General features: G+C 44.5%; 1 non-coding gene across 1 annotated transcript; it reads left to right on the top strand.

The window, feature by feature from the left end:
• Positions 1-15,337: 15,337 nt before the first annotated feature.
• On the top strand, positions 15,338-15,444 carry LOC111561041. The gene has a single exon (XR_002743411.1). It is a non-coding gene; the product is annotated as a U6 spliceosomal RNA (small nuclear RNA).
• The last annotated feature ends 874 nt before the right edge of the window (positions 15,445-16,318 follow it).

Here is a 16,318-nt window from a genome sequence, read left to right as displayed (position 1 = left end):
CATTAGGTCCCAGAATACTAACTCTTCAAAATTGAATAAAATTACAGAATTTGGGGAGGGGGGGGTGGTCCCTGGCTGGCTGGCTGGCTGGCTCGCTCCATAGAACATGCAACTCTTGATCTGCGGGTGGCGTGTTCCAGCGCTATGTTGGGCGTAGAGAGATTACTTTAAAATTTTTACTGAGGGGTGCCTGGGTGGCTCAGTGGGTTAAGCGCCGACTTCGGCTCAGGTCGTGATCTCCCGGTCCCTGAGTTCGAGCCCCACGTCGGGCTCTGTGCTGACAGCTCAGAGCCTGGAGCCTGCTTTTGTTTCTGTGTCTCCCTCTCTCTCTCTCTGCCCCTCCCCCGTTCGCGCTCTCTCTCTGCCTTTCAAAAATAAATAAATGTTAAATTTTTTTTTTTTAATAAAAATTTTACCGAATTCATGGGGCACCTGGGTGGCTCAGTCGTTAAGCGTCTGACTTTGGCTCAGGTCATGATCTCACAGTTTTGTGAGTTCGAGCCCCATGTCGGGCTCTGTGCTGACAGCTCAGAGTCTGGAGCCTGCTTGGGATTCCGTGACTCCCTACCTCTGCTCCTCCCCTGCTCACACTCTGTCTCTCAAAAATAAAGATAAAAAAAAAAATTACTGAATTTCTTGTCTCAAGGCTGATGGTGCTACAGTATGACTACTCGACTTTTACTCTACAAGCAATGAAGTCTTAAAAAGCAAGTGCGTTGTATCTTTGGGTTCCCACAATACCTACACATAATAATCCTCTATGTAAGCAGTTATTTGAAACATTTCAGAGGCTATAAAAAAAGAAGAGGCAAACTTACTGACTAGTTGAATTTTTTAAGGCATTTCCAGTAGTTAAGATTAGTTCTCAGAGACCAAAGTTTTAAGATGAAACCCCTTGCCCTGGAATCATTACGGAAGTAACAAAATGTAGTAGTTGTTTGGCAACATCCAGCACATTCTGTCAAGAAGGGTTGCAGAAGAATGTGTGTAAATGAGTTTAGTGGCAGTTATAAAAATACCTCTTTACCTGCCACTCTGATGGAAGTGTTGGGATGACGGAGTGCTTCGTGTGGTCCAGAGCCAACAACCAAGAAAGAATTCTTGAAGATGGTGATTGTATTAAAGCACAGGGGCAGGGCCTGTAGGCAGAAAGAGCTGCATTACAAGGGGGGAGGGGGCAGCAGTGACCTTTGTATGGAGTCTGGGGAAATAAAGTCCAGAGGGAGTTTCCAAAGAGTCTTTCACATGCTGAAGACTTACTGGAGTCCTAGCTATTGTCAAGCTAAGGTTTTTCCCTCTAGCAAAGCGTTAACATTAAGACCGTAGGGAGGGGCACCTGGGCTTCACCTCAGGTCATGATCTCACGGGTTGGTGGGTTCGAGCCCCCTAGTCGGGCTCTGTGCTGACAGCTCAGAGCCTGGAGCCTGCTTTGGAGTCTGTGTCTCCCTCTCTCTCTGCCCCTCCTCTGCTCACGCTCTCTCTCTCTCTCTTAAAAATAAATAAACATTTTTAAAAAAAAGTTGGGAGTTTCTGGATTTTAGGACATTGACATTGATGGGATTACCTTTTTCTGGTAAACTGGTGGCGACTCTTATCAGTTTAACTCTTTGTTGTTGTTGTTTTTTTTTTTGTCCTTTCTGGTTTTTGAGTAGCTGTGAGTGTCCAAGGAATATCACACATATACCACCTGGTGGGGGGAAGGAGGGGTGCTGTTAGCCTGCACTTTGCCCACAGCTTAACCCCAGTCTCCCTCATCAACTCCCTATTCAAAACTGCTAGGAAAAGTTGGGATAAAGAAGTAGGAAAGAGTCAGTTTTGTAGTTGCAAAAAGTAGTAAAGTAAGAAACTTCTCATTTTTTTTATTCTGAAAAGATACCAGTAAATCCTCTACAGGCCCTAAATTGGTATTGTAACCAAACTTACCTGAGTTAGGTTCTTGGTGAGTCACAAGTAGAAACTAAACCAGGTGAGTTGTCACACAAAAGAAACTTTATTTGCAGCGAATAAATAGATCAAGGGGGAATAACTTCCAAAGCCTGAGTTAGGAGCAAGGAAGAATGGGTTCCTTTTATCTAGGGTTAGGATGAATATTTAGATAGGGGAGTCTTGTTACTGTATAGAGGCAGGTGTAAGGTCTCATGTTTGCCTTAAGAAAACATGTCTAGGGGCGCCTGGGTGGCGCAGTCGGTTAAGCGTCCGACTTCAGCCAGGTCACGATCTCGCGGTCCGTGAGTTCAAGCCCCGCGTCGGGCTCTGGGCTGATGGCTCGGAGCCTGGAGCCTGTTTCCGATTCTGTGTCTCCCTCTCTCTCTGACCCTCCCCCGTTCATGCTTTGTCTCTCTCTGTCCCAAAAATAAATAAACGTTGAAAAAAAAAAGTTTTAAAAAAAAGAAAACATGTCTATACCATCGTATGGTATATAAATAAGGTTCGTGCTCCTCCTTGGGTGGAGATTTTAGTATTATAATGAGGTAAAGATAACTGTTGATCACCCCATGGGTCACTCCATGGTCCATTTGCACAGGTACAAGTCAGGGGTTAAGCTCAAACTGGCCGGGTGGTCTAGGCCACCTCTTGTCAAGGCTGTCATTATTGCTTGATGGGTAGTTTGTGTGTCCCGTGCCCCCACCCCCACACAGGACGCTATGCCTGTAGGGTGTTTTGCCTGAGAGATAACTTGGGAAGAAGCGCTTAAGAAAACTGTAGACAAAAAAAAAAAAAAAAGAAAAGAAAACTGTAGACAAAGACTGGTGGGTACAAGCAGGTGAGCAACAAAGGTCAGGTCTTGGGATCTAGCTGGTGACAGTGTTAGGGTATAGGGTTAGTTGAATTGTTGGGAAAAATCAATAAAGTTTTACACCAGGACTAAAACAAGCTCTAGTCTCTAGCTTAGAGACCCCTCTTCCAGGTTCTTCTTGTCCTGTTTGCCGTGTGCGTGAACCCCCCCCCACACACACACACACACACACACAGACAAATATGGAGGCTAACAACTATAAATGACCCTTCCCACTTGCATTCGGCACTCAGATCTTTGGAGAAAAAGTCTTTTCTGAGCGATCTGAGTGCTGCTTGGTTTTTTCCACCAGCATTCCAGCCTGGTTCCGTAACATATTTGGTTCTCTGACCAGGAAACCCAACCACTCTGGCCCATTGTTGCCACCGGTTTGGGAGAAGGGTGAGGCGGTGACGGAGCCAGGGATTGCAAGGGAGAAGGCACGCCCTGCCTGAACTTGGGCAGTCTCCTGCTCGTTGCCTCCGGCCGGCCCCCCACTCCACCGTTCCCGCTGGACTCAAGAAGACTTGGCAGGTGAGGACGTGGACCTGATGTCGGCACCAGTAAGGCTGGGGCCCAATCTAGTCATGTTGCATTCACACAACTCCTGAAACAGAATGCTACGGACACCAGTGACAGTCACAGCAGAGTTTATTGCAACGAGAGGTAAGGCCGACCGATCGGGACCAACGCTCTTGACCAGAGTGCCGCCTCGAACAGCCGGGGTACAGAGTTTTTATAGCCAACCACATCATCTTATCATCACCTGGGAACAGAACAAAGAAATAGTTTCCAGATGGGGGTGGAAACAGTTCACACCTTCTGCCCTTAAGCTGCAACCGGTTGACCTCCTTGACCCTGCCTCTGGCGCCACTTTTTCAAAGTTCTCAATGTGCCCTTGTCCCAATCCAATCAATCACCGATCCATTTGATTTTCCTTGAGCTTTTGTTCCCTTGATTGATAGATAGGACAAGGCTGTTATCTCTTAACCTACAGTGTCAAAACAAAGCTGTTATTTCATTAGACCCACTCACAAGAGTGGAAGGGGGACCTGATCACTCCCAGGAGACCTCAGAGGTCTCACAGGTAGGAATTCTGTGGGAGGGAATGTAATAACCTCCGGTGTGTATGTGAGTCTGAATGTGTGACGGTCTAGCTTGCCTGCCGAGTTCGATTCTGTGGCTCCACGGGCGGGCACCTTTAAGGTCCCCAAAAGCCCACGGAGTCTGAGTGGGCCTGTCTGCGATTCCGTGGGGAATGGCACACTCTGGCGGCATCAGAATAGTTTTCTATCGTAAGTCACAGCTGAAACCGCTAGAGCTAAGCGTCACCTAAGTTCCTTCGGGACATGGCCAGACAGACGGGCATCTGACTGGTCTCTACGTTAGAGGGGTCACTCCTATCCCTCTGTCTGTCTTTGTGACTCTGCCTTACGGGAACATTATGGGGTCAGGACAGAGCAAAGAAGGGGTGGGGAGACTATGGAATTAAGATAACCCCTGGCACGTTAAGGGCCCTATGTGAGTTAGAATGGCCCACTTTTGGGGCGCCTGGGTGGCTTGGTCAGTTAAGCGGCCGACTTCGGCTCAGGTCATGATCTTGCGGTCTGTGAGTTCGAGCCCCGCGTCGGGCTCTGTGCTGACAGCTCAGAGCCTGGAGCCTGTTTCCGATTCTGTGTCTCCCTCTCTCTGACCCTCCCCCGTTCGTGCTCTGTCTCTCTCTGTCTCAAAAATAAATAAACGTTAAAAAAAATTTTTTTTAAATAAAAAAAGAATGGCCCACTTTTGGTGTAGGAGGGCCCTCTGAGGGAACCTTGGATGTCCCAAAGGTCTGTTGCATCTGGAATGTTGTCTCCAGAGACCCAGGTCACCCTGATCAATTTCCGTACATGACTCCTGGCTTGAAATTGCCCAAAATCCTCTGCCTTAGGTGTGATTCATCCATAGCAAACAGAGCCAGGCAAAGGTTTTAGCTGTTTTATCCAGAGATTCACCCAGGGAGCCAAAGGAGCAACCCACTGCTCCCCTAGTGTTTGCAAGAAACCCGGAGGAGGATCCTTTCTTTCCACCACCTTGTGACTCACCGGGCTACCTCCCCCCTGCCCCTGAGCTTGAAACTCCTCCCCAGTCTGTCTCTCCTCCACCACCCCCTACACTGCCCAGCTGCCCATCTCTCCTCCCCTCCTGGACCCAGAGAACTCTCCCCCACAAGGACCAGAGGCCAGATTGTGCCCTTGGCCAGGCGCAGGCACTCTCCAGATGTCAGTCCACATCTGCCAGTACCAAGAGGCTCTCCTCTGGGGATCAGAGCAGGGGCTGAGAAGCCCATGAATATGCCCAGCAGCAAAGGGATTCCCCCAGGGATTATTATGAGAGACAATGCAAGGCTTACACCCTGTTTGCTCCAGAGGCACAAGAGAGCCACGACAAAAGGATGGGGAAGGTCTAGCCGCCAAAAGGGGGGAGGCCCAGAACCTCCTTAGCAAGGGGTCATGAGGTACTGCAAGGAGAAAGGACATTAAAAGAATATCCCAACCAGCGAAAGTCCCAGAAACCCAGCCGATATCAGGAGGAACCCCAAGAAGGGGACCTTATTGTCTGGCTAAGATAGAATCAGACTGAAGGGGCCACTGACTCTCTTACCCTGTTCCTTTGCCTAATAGATGTGATGGATTCTCTCTCATTTCCCAGGTTAACAGCTATAAGTGGAGCCAACTGTGGTTAGTGTACCTCAGGATGGAGATTTTAAGGAATGTTCCCAAGCAGTTGCTGAAACTCCATTTGTTTCAGGGAAATTCCCCATCTTCTCCGGCATGATGGGGACTCCATATTTCCACTTTGATGGAAAAAAACATGGTGTCTGCTCCTCTGAGTTAAGGTTTTGAATTAGGTTTTCCTTCTCTGCCTTCTACTGGCATTTTGCCTCTTCTGCCTTCCCATCCCCCTGCTGTTTCTGCACCAACTTGGGTGTGGTCTGCATAACTGGTTCCTAAACCCTCCTCAGTGCCTCAGGTGCCTTGGGTTCCTCCTCCCATCCTCAAGGTCAAGGAGTAAAGTGCACCCCCTTGGACATCTGGGTCTTTTCCAAATAGAATGAATTGCTAAAACTTTGATTACTGAACAAAGGTTTGTGCTTTTAACTTCTTATTGCAGAGAAATTAAGGCTTTTCGGACCTATTGGAAAACATGCTTTGTACTTAATTGGTTCATGAATTTACCATCTAAAAAAATTCTGGTGTAAACACCTCTCAGTTGGTTACTAAGTCCTCAATTGGAGATTAAGGTTTCCTAAGAGTTAAAATTCTGCCAAGTGTACTTAAGACTGATGGAAATAAGAAAAGCAACCCTGTGTGTAGGAAAGTAGGAGGTATGTAAGAAAGATATAAGGAATGGAAATACATTTTTGTTGAGGGTAGAAGAAAGTAATTTTGCCCTAAATGAGATTGGTTATTTGGAGAGAAATGGCTTTGGGATAAAATTTGAAGGCAAAGGAAAGTTGTAGAAGGTTCATGAAGGAAAATCTTTGGAAAGGAATGTTATGTGTGCTCAGGATGGACTAAGGTTGAGATGAATGGAATTTTAAAAGTACGCTGGTATAAGGTTGAAATTCTGCTGTTCTCTCTGCTCAGATGACAAGGTTTTCTTGGACTGTTGATCTGCTCTTGAGAAGACAATGCAAACAATGGTTTGTCTTCTGGGAAAACCAAAGTTTTAGGTTTCATCTTTATCAGGTCTTTGATTACTTAGTTAAAACTTCTCAATGTGAAAGGAGCTAGGTTTTGGTAACGACTATATAATACTATACATTCACCTTTAGGATCTTTTATTGCCACCGTGGTTGAATAAAGTTTTAAGATTTGCAATGATCTATAATCCTATTTAGGATGTACTTATAACTTCCTAAGGTTTTAACAAACTTCCCAGGATTTAAATGGTAAATGAAGTCTTTTTGACCAATTAGGCCCTTTTATTTGGGACGCTAAGTTACTTGGAAAGGCACTGTCGTACAATGATAAAACTTAGCTTGTTTTGCACAGGTAAATACTGTAAATGCCAAATATATATGCAGTTCCTAAAGTTTTAATGTTTTGGTATAAGATAATCACTTAATAATCTGATTACTTAAAGTGTTAGGTGTCACAGAAATAACTGAATTTCTTTGTCAATTGCATCATAATGAACTCTCATCAGATCTTTAACAATGTATATTTCTGAGATTTTGTCATTTATAATTATTCTTATTCTCTCACAAAATGTGTTTCTTCTTCAAGGAGATTTATAAAAAGGACTTTGGGGACACATACAGGTATTCGACATCTTTAAGATTAATACTAAAATGGGTAAGAATTTCCAGAACTAAAAAGCTGCATTCAAATTGAACAAGAATTAGGAACATGGGATTAAATGAACTGAGGAAGATTATAGTTTTGTGATTCTTGTTGAAAATATTGCTGGTTTGGGGCGCCTGGGTGGCTCAGTCGGTTAAGCGTCCGATTTCAGCTCAGGTCATGATCTCACGGTTCGTGAGTTCGAGCCCCGCGTCGGGCTCTGTGCTGACAGCTCAGAGCCTGGAGCCTGTTTCCGATTCTGTGTCTCCCTCTCTCTCTGCCCCTCCCCTGCTCATGCTCTGTCTCTCTCTGTCTCAAAAGTAAATAAACGTTAAAAAAAAAAATTAAAAAAAAAAAAGAAAATATTGCTGGTTCTCTAATGTTTGCTTTTCCAGATTAAGGAAACTTTCTCTTAAGATATCTATGATATACAGAAGTGTCATAAAGTATTCATTTGTAAACTGAAGCATTTATCTTTTCTCTCTACATAACTCCCCTGAAATTCAAAAACTCTCAATGAGTATTCTTTCTTTCATGGCAATTACACTTGTTTGCATAAGTTCAATAAGAACCTGTTCATCTTGTAACAGGTCACCATTGGAAATACTGGTTATTTTACCAAGGCTTTGGCTGGAATGTCATATGTGAGAGTGACATCCATAGACTCAGATATGACCAGACAGCTTTAAGGAACTAAGGTTGGCTTTATGAAACATGGAGCCTTAAAGCCCCTTGGAAATGTTGGCCTGGTGCCTTGCTTACAGAGTTCCCAGCAGCCTCACCAGGTGAGTAAAGAAGGTCACTTCCTGGCAGGTGCAGGAACCTCAGGATATCTTGGGGACCTCATGAAGAGAAATTCACCCAATTCTATAGGTATTGCAGGCCTGTCTGATGGCAAGTATTTGGCTTGGCTTTTGGCCTAGAGAGGCTACTAAAAGTTCAACCCAGAGATTCTTTATAAAAGTTTCTAGCAAAGCAAACTTTAAAAGATCCTCATGATCAATTGCTATTCTTTCTGGGCTTATGTAAATAATTAGGCCAGGTTTGTTAAGACTGGACTTGTTCTACAAATGCATTGGTCTCAATTTGGCTATCTCTGGAAAGGGGGTTTTTTTAGGGAGAAAAAACTATGTTTCAACAATGCACCGTTATGGGTGTTAAAGTCTAGTTATGATTGTCTTTAAATGTTTGTTGTTTACCTAAACTAGACAACTTGAGGTAAACTTGAGAAAAATTGTCACAGTGTTTCATGTAAAGACAATCTTCTGTGCTTGTTATTCTGTGGGGATAATAATAAGACCCCGTGAGCATATTATTATTTAAACAACTGAAAAACAGGATGGATTTCTAAATATGCAAACCATCTCTTCCCTAAATCTGATCTGACAGTTACCAGAAACCTGCCCCTTTCAAAGACTTGGAAGTGGACTTTACAGACATACAACCAAATAGAGGATTCAGTTTCAGGTATCACCCCATGGGTCCATCACTCCAGAGCTAAGAAGGCCAACTCAGCAGAACCCTCAACCTGGCAAAGTGATCCAGATCCAGTCAACCTGCTTAAACTGACCCTCAAAAAGACACTGGCCCCTGAGATCTCCAGCCCTGCCCCAGCCACACCCCAGAAGCTGGCTGGCCTGTGCACGGCAGAAGCTTGAGGAATCAACGTGTGTACCGAGCCCAACGGTTCGGATGCAACTCTGCCAGCCCTTGCCCCTTACTGGTGTCATAGCCCTGATCTTGCTTCTTGCTATTGAGCTAATAGAGACTGCACCAACAAGCTGGGCATGGGACAGATGGCAGAATCCCTGGTAAGCTTACAAACCAAATAAACTCCCTGGCAGCAGTGTCCCTGCAAAATAGGCGAGCCCTCGACCTCCTCACTTCAGAAGAAGGAGGGACTTGTATCTCTCTGGGGGAGGGATGTTGCTATTTTGTAAGCCAGTCAGGAATAGCCAGGACTAAGGTTAAGGAGCTCAAGGAAAGAATTCAACATAGACAACAGGAAAGTATCAATCAATGGAAAGGATGGGATCTCACAGACTGGGCATCCTGGCTCCCTGCTTTCCATAATTTTACTTGTGACCAGAGGCCCTTGTATACCAAATACCCTGGTATGTTTTATTGAAGACACTGTTCCTTGCCAAACTGGAGCACGTATCTTAGCCTTTTAAGGGTACAACCCTTAGAGCTAAAAAGTGATGCCTAATAAAAGATTTTTAAAAAGGCATCGGGGGGGGGGGGGGAATGTTGGGAAAATGAATAAATTTTTACACCATAAGATGGTCGACGGGACTAAAACAAGCTCTGGTCTCTAGCTTAGAGACTCCTCTTCCGAGTTCTTCTTGCCCTGTTTGCTGCGCGTGCGAGCCCCCCCCTCCCCCGCGTGCGCGCGCGCGCACACACACACAAATATGGAGGCTGACAACTATAAATGACCCTTCCCGCTTGCATTCAGCACTCAAATCTTTGGAAAAACTGTCTCCTCTGAGCCTGCCGGTGTTAAATAAATCTCCGATCCACCAAGATCTCCGAGTGCCGCTTGGTTTTTCCGCCAGCGTTCCAGCCTGGTTCCGTAACAGAATCAAGAATTAACTTGGGGCACCTGGCTGGCTCAGTCAGTAGAGCATGTGACTCTTGATCTTGGGGTCACACGTTTGAGCCCCATGTTGGGTGTAGAGATTACTTAAAAACAAAATTTTAAAAAAAAGGAACCTGATCAGCTGAGGTGACCATGATCCCCAGACTTGGGGATGGATTGCATTGTGAAAATATAAGATCACGGACAGGAATAGAGTAGCAATGGCTGTGTGTACACAATGGCTGTGTGCTTTGTGAACTTTTCACTAAGTACAGGAGAATTCAAGATTGATAGAAGAGTTTGGATATGATTTAAATAGAAGTTGTGTCTTTAGTAGTGTTACTTATACTTGTCTGGTCATTGCAAACTTAGTAGCCTAAACAGCACCTATTCCTTATTTTGCTCACAGATATGCAATTTGGGCAAGGCTCAGTGGAACAGCTCATCTGCACCACATGACATCGGCTGGCGCAGCTCAAAATCAAGGCCAGGGTCTGGAATCTGAAGGCTTGATCATTCACGCATCTGGCAGTTGATGCCAGCTGTTGTTGGGACTTCAGCTAGAACTGTGAGCTGGAATGCCTATACGTGGCCCCTCCATCTGGTTGCTTGACTTCCTCCCTGTCTGGCAACTATGTTCCAAAAGTGAGCACTCCAAGAGAAAGTCCCAAGAGGACAAGGTATAGCTGGGGCACAGGGGTACAAGAGCACGTAGCTCTGGGTGTCTCAAACAGACCAGGTTGGGCCACTCACCGCTCACCAAATCAAAAGCAGAGAGATGAGTAGTGGTGAGACAAGAAAGGAATTTATTTCAGTGAGACCAACGCTAGGAGGACAGCCGACTAGCATTTCAAAGACTGTCTCCAAAGGGCTGAAAATGCACCCAGGTTTATATAAGGAAATTGTAGGGCAAAGGTCAGTTGGTATGTGCAGGTGGACAGTGAAGGTCAGGTCGATCATTGTCTTGACGTCTATCAAGGGCAGGGTGTTGCTGGGTCAGGGCAGTCCTTGTTGCTTGAGGGAGTACCTTCAGTTTCTCTCAGGGGATGCTTTGCCCATAGGGTCTTTTGCCTGAGTTAAGAAATAAGCTAGAAAGAACTTAATTAGAATGTTTGGAGGTAGCTGGAAGTCCTCTTTCAAATGCAGAAAATGCATTGAATTCCATGGCCTAATCTCAGAAGTCAAATAACATCATTTTCACTATATTCTATTTGTTGAAGCAATGGAAAACAAACAAACACATTTAAGGGGAAAGAACGTGACTATACTTCTTAATGGGAGAAGTAACAGTTACATTGTAAGAAGAGCATGTGGAAAGAGAAATATTGTGGCCATTTAAGGAAAATTTTGTCCAAAAAAATCATTCAAAAGGTCTCTTTTTCGATATTTTTTTTTTTTCAGAATTAAACCTGAAGAGGTTAAAAAAACAAACAAAAAACAAGCTAATTGGAGTCTGCTCCAATTACTTACCATGTCCAGGTGTTATGTAGATATGAGCTGGTCAATATTAATACCAAACAACAGTCAAGTACACAGCCATGGCTAAAAGCAGGTGGAAGGACTACAAGCCTACATTTATGTGCTACCTAATTTTTATCCAAAAATTTCTGAAACTACAGTAAAATTTCTGGAACTACAGTAAAGTCAGATAATGGTGATGCAGGCTAGCTGAATCTGAGGATGCAGAGGGGGTTCTGCAGGACCAGCCAGGAGGATCCTTGGCCTTGCACAGGATGGAAATCAAACACTAGCCAAGAGGACGTGAGAGTGATGTTTATCAAAGACATGTACAGAGAGAGAAGATACAGATAGAATGAGAGACTCAGCAAGGAAAGAAAAGAGTCTTGTCATTGCTTGGGGTCTGTTTTTTTGTTTTTAATTTTTTTAACGTTTATTTATTCTTGAGACAGAGACAGAGCATGAACGGGGGAGGGGCAGAGAGAGAGGGAGACACAGAATCGGAAGCAGGCTCCAGGCACTGAGCCATCAGCCCAGAGCCCGACGCGGGGCTCGAACTCACAGACCACGAGATCGTGACCTGAGTTGAAGTCGGACGCTTAACCGACTGAGTTGAAGTCGGACGCTTAACCTACTGAGCCACCCAGGCGCCCCTGTTTTGTTTGTTTTTTTTTTTTTTTTTTTTTTTTCAACGTTTATTTATTTTTGGGACAGAGAAAGACAGAGCATGAAGGGGGGGAGGGGCAGAGAGAGAGGGAGACACAGAATCGGAAACAGGCTCCAGGCTCTGAGCCATCAGCCCAGAGCCCGACGCGGGGCTCGAACTCACGGACCGCGAGATCGTGACCTGGCTGAAGTCGGACGCTTAACCAACTGCGCCACCCAGGCACCCCAAGACAGAGAGAGACAGAGCATGAATGGGGGAGGGGCAGAGAGAGAGGGAGACACAGAATCGGAAGCAGGCTCCAGGCTCTGAGCCATCAGCCCAGAGCCCTACGCGGGGCTCGAACTCACAGACCATGAGATCGTGACCTGAGTTGAAGTCGGACGCTTAACCGACTGAGTTGAAGTCCGACGCTTAACTGACTGAGCCACCCAGGCGCCCCTGTTTTTTTTTTTAATTGGTGATGGTGGTCTGCCATATGTGTCCTCTCAGGCATCCAGGCATTGGTCAAAACAAGTTGTGCTCAAGTGTCCTCCATAAGTCACTTACGCCCTGGAGCTAGGGGTGTTGGCATCAAGGTGTGAGGAGTCAGTGGTCTTGGAAAACATTCATGATGACCTTGACCAGTCACTCCTATCTGTTGCCTATTGTGCTGGAAGCCTCCAAAGTAACCATTCATTAACTCCTTCACCTTTACGAAGAGGACATACGGTGGGGTGCCTGGGAGGTTCGGTTGGTTAAGTGTCTTCGGCTCAGGTCATGATCTCAAGGTTGGTGACTTTGAGTCCCGTATTGGGCTCTGTGCTGTCAGCTTGGAGCTTGGAACCTGCATTCGATTCTGTGTCTCCCTCTCTCTCTGCCCCTCCCCCAAGCATGCTGTCTCTCTCTGTCTCTCTCAAAAATGAATAAACATTTTAAAAATTTAAATATGTTTTAAAAATTAAAAAACAAAGAGGACATACAATAAGCCATGTGTAAGGCAGGGTGCAGGTCCTAGCAGGAATAGTAACAACAACAGTAAAAAAGCCATCATTTATGGGGTCTTTCAGTTTCCCTGTCTTAATGGGAAATGGAGGAGAAAATAAGAAACCTCTGGCTCTTAGATAATACTGTTACAAGTAACATTCCTTTCCCATAATGAATAATATTACTAAGGCATTCTCCCAACTTAAAACAGCTGTGTTCCCAAAGTTCTTAAATAAGTTCTTTAGCACTCGGGGTCCATTTTCTTACTGAAATAATAAACATAATGATAGGGCTCTCGGGAAGAGTGGGGACAAAAAGGAGTGAGAGGCTCTAGAGATTAAGGACTCCCAGGGAGGTCCTGCTTAGTCTTTAGGTCTACTTTCTTTAGTCTCCATGGCATTTAAAAGAGCCAGTACTTCTTCTTATGCCAGTAATTCACTCATTTAACAAAAGTTTATGCCTTTTTGCTGGGAAGGCAGGAATACAGTAGTGTGGAATAGAACAGTTTCTCATAGCTTTCTCCAATCACCTTTCTTAATCATACACCTACTGGAATTTGCTTAGGGATTTTCGTTCTTGGAACCATGTGAGATAGATATGATGGTTAATTTTATGTGTCAACTTGACTAGACCACTTGACTTGCTCAGGTATTTGGCCAAACACTATTCAGGGACGCCTGGGTGGCTCAGGCAGTTAAGTGTCAGACTTCAGCTCAGGTCATGATCTCACAGTTCGTGGGTTCAAGCCCTGCATCAGGCTCTGCTGACAGCTCAGAGCCTGGAGCCTGCTTTGGATTCTGTCTCCTTCTCTCTGCCACTCTCTCAAAAATAAACAAACATTACCAAAAAATTAAAAAAAAATTGAATCTGCAGACTGAGTAAAGATTCCTGTCCTTACTGTGGGTGGGTCTCATCCAATTAGTTAAAGTCTGCCTAGAACAAATAAGGTAATAGATAATTTTAAAAAGCCTACTCTGTCTCTCTTTTCTTTTTTCCTTATATTACTATGGTGTAGTGGTAGGCAAAATTTGCATGTGGGTGGTAATAACATGTCTTTCCCTAATTATAAACTATGATAGGATTCATCTATGTATCATATGATTTCACTCACGGAATTTGAGAAACACAACAGAGGAATAGAGGGGAAGGGAAGGAAAAATAATATAAAAACAGAGAGGGAGGCAAACCATAGAGACTCTTAGATACAGAGAACAAACTGAGGGTTGCTGTAGGGGTGGAAGGTAGAGGGATGGGTTAAATGGGTGATGGGCGTTAAGAAGGGCACTTCTGGGGATGAGCCCTGGGTGTCATATGTAGGAGATACATCGCTGGGTTCTATTCCTGAAGCTAAGACTGTACTGTATGTTAACTAACTTGAACTTAAATTAAAAAAAAAAAAAATAGGATTCGTCTATGTTCAAGAGAATTCCCAGATTCCAACTTTCTTGGGCATTTATTAAAGAGCGGGAGGGGGTTAGGTAGCAGGAAGAAGAGATGGAATAGGATTTAGGATAATTACAAAGCCCAAGATGTGGGGGTAAGTGAGGAGGAGCCTGGGGTTTTATTTTTTCCTCCCTTCTCTCCTTTCTTCACTGAGGGTCTTCTCCTCCTCCTTCTGGTCCCTGACACCACATCCTCACCTGCCCCTGTGTGGCCTCTCACTAAAGGTGAAAAGAAGAGAAAAGCTGGAGAAATGGGAGTGTTTGGAGTTGGTAAGCCCAAGCAGCAGCCTGCAGAGAGAAGAGGGGTCCTTATGGCCCCTGGTTACCCATCTGGAACAAGGGGTTCTATTTCCACATGGCTATTTCTATGCCTGTATGAGACATGGCTAATGCATGTTATTATGTAGCTATTATTAGGTTTCAACACTATCTTATTCTCTTCTTCCAGATACACAGAAGACTACTTTTCTCAGCTGCCCTTGCAAGTGAGCAGGGTCATGTGACTATTATGACTAACAATACGTGGGCAAAAGTGACAAATCATTTCTGGGCTGTGGCAGTGTAAAGCTGTTTGTGATTCTCAAGTCTCTCTGCTGCCTTGTCATTGCAGTAGTGGAAGGGATCTTGGGTGGAACTGGAAGAGATAAAACATGGGCTCAGAAGTAGCCTATATTTCAAAAAAAAAAAATCCTTTTATGTTTTTTTATTTTTGAGAGAGAGACAGAGCATGAGCTGGGAAGGGTCAGAGAGGCGGGGGAGACAGAGAATCTGAAGCAAGCTCCAGGCTCTGAGCGGTCAGCACAGAGCCTGACATGGGGCTCGAACCCATGGACTGCAAGATCATGACCTGAGCCGAAGTCAGATGTTTCACCAACTGAGCCACCCAGGCACCCCAGAGGTAGCCTATATTTTTGAGCCACCACTGTGGATTGGGATAAGGGGAGGGTAGCTCTGATGAGCCACCCAGACCCACAACAAGTTTTGTAGCAGCGAGAAATAAATCTTGATTATACTAAACAACCAAGATTTTCAGAGCTGCTCAATATCATAACATAACCCAGACTATCCTGCCAGATATAATTATGGAAACTGGGGCCTGCATATTTAAGAAAACACAAACTTGTGCTCACTTTGGCAGCACATATACTAAAATTAGAATGATACAGAGAAGATTAGCGTGGCCCCTGCACAAGGGTGACACACAAATTTATAAAGTGTTCCATATTAAAAAAAAAAAAAAAAAAAGCACAGACTTTATTTCATTTCTGGGAATGGAAGGTATTGATTTATTTCTGGGGAATGGAGTCAGTTAGACCTGGGTTTGAATGCCTGCTCTACCGTTTCCATTTGTGACACTGGGCAGTTAACATGACTTCTCTAAGTTTAGTTTCCTCATCTACCAAATAAGGATAAAAATGCCTATTTGGGGGACATCTGGCTGGCTCAGTACAGCATGTGACTGTTGATCTCAGGGTCGTAAGTTTGAGCCCCTCGTTGGGTGTAGGGATTACTTTTTTAAAATGTCTATTTTGTAAGGTTATTTTGTGGGCTATATAATATTCAAGTAATGAAAACCTCTAACGGTAGCTGGCACATTATAAGAAATCAATAAAAGGTAACTTTATAAGATCCATTTCTGTTTATTTACACTTAACAAATGTCAAAGGAGAAAAATAATTCTCTTTGTATATTTAAATCAAACACTGCCTAACAAGCCTTGTATTGCAAAAAATGTGAGAACCACTTAATTTGCATTTAGCAAAGGACAGTGTGGCTTTGGAAAATTTCACTTGAAGATTTAGAAGTCCAGAAATCTGGGGCGCCTGGGTGGCTCAGTCGGTTAAGCGTCCGACTTCAGCTCAGGTCAGGATCTCGCCGTCCGTGAGTTCGAGCCCCGCGTCAGGCTCTGGGCTGATGGCTCGGAGCCTGGAGCCTGTTTCTGATTCTGTGTCTCCCTCTCTCTCTCTGCCCCTCCCCCGTTCATGCTCTGTCTCTGTCTCAAAAATAAATAAACGTTAAAAAAAAAAAAAAAAAAAAAGAAGTCCAGAAATTTGCCTTTACATTATTGGGATAAATACATTTACTTTGTGGTTCTTAGTTTTT

The sequence above is a fragment of the Felis catus genome, chromosome B3, assembly GCF_018350175.1.
Source record: "Felis catus isolate Fca126 chromosome B3, F.catus_Fca126_mat1.0, whole genome shotgun sequence".
Classification (NCBI taxonomy): domain Eukaryota; kingdom Metazoa; phylum Chordata; class Mammalia; order Carnivora; family Felidae; genus Felis; species Felis catus.
This window is presented reverse-complemented; position numbering and strand designations above follow the sequence as displayed.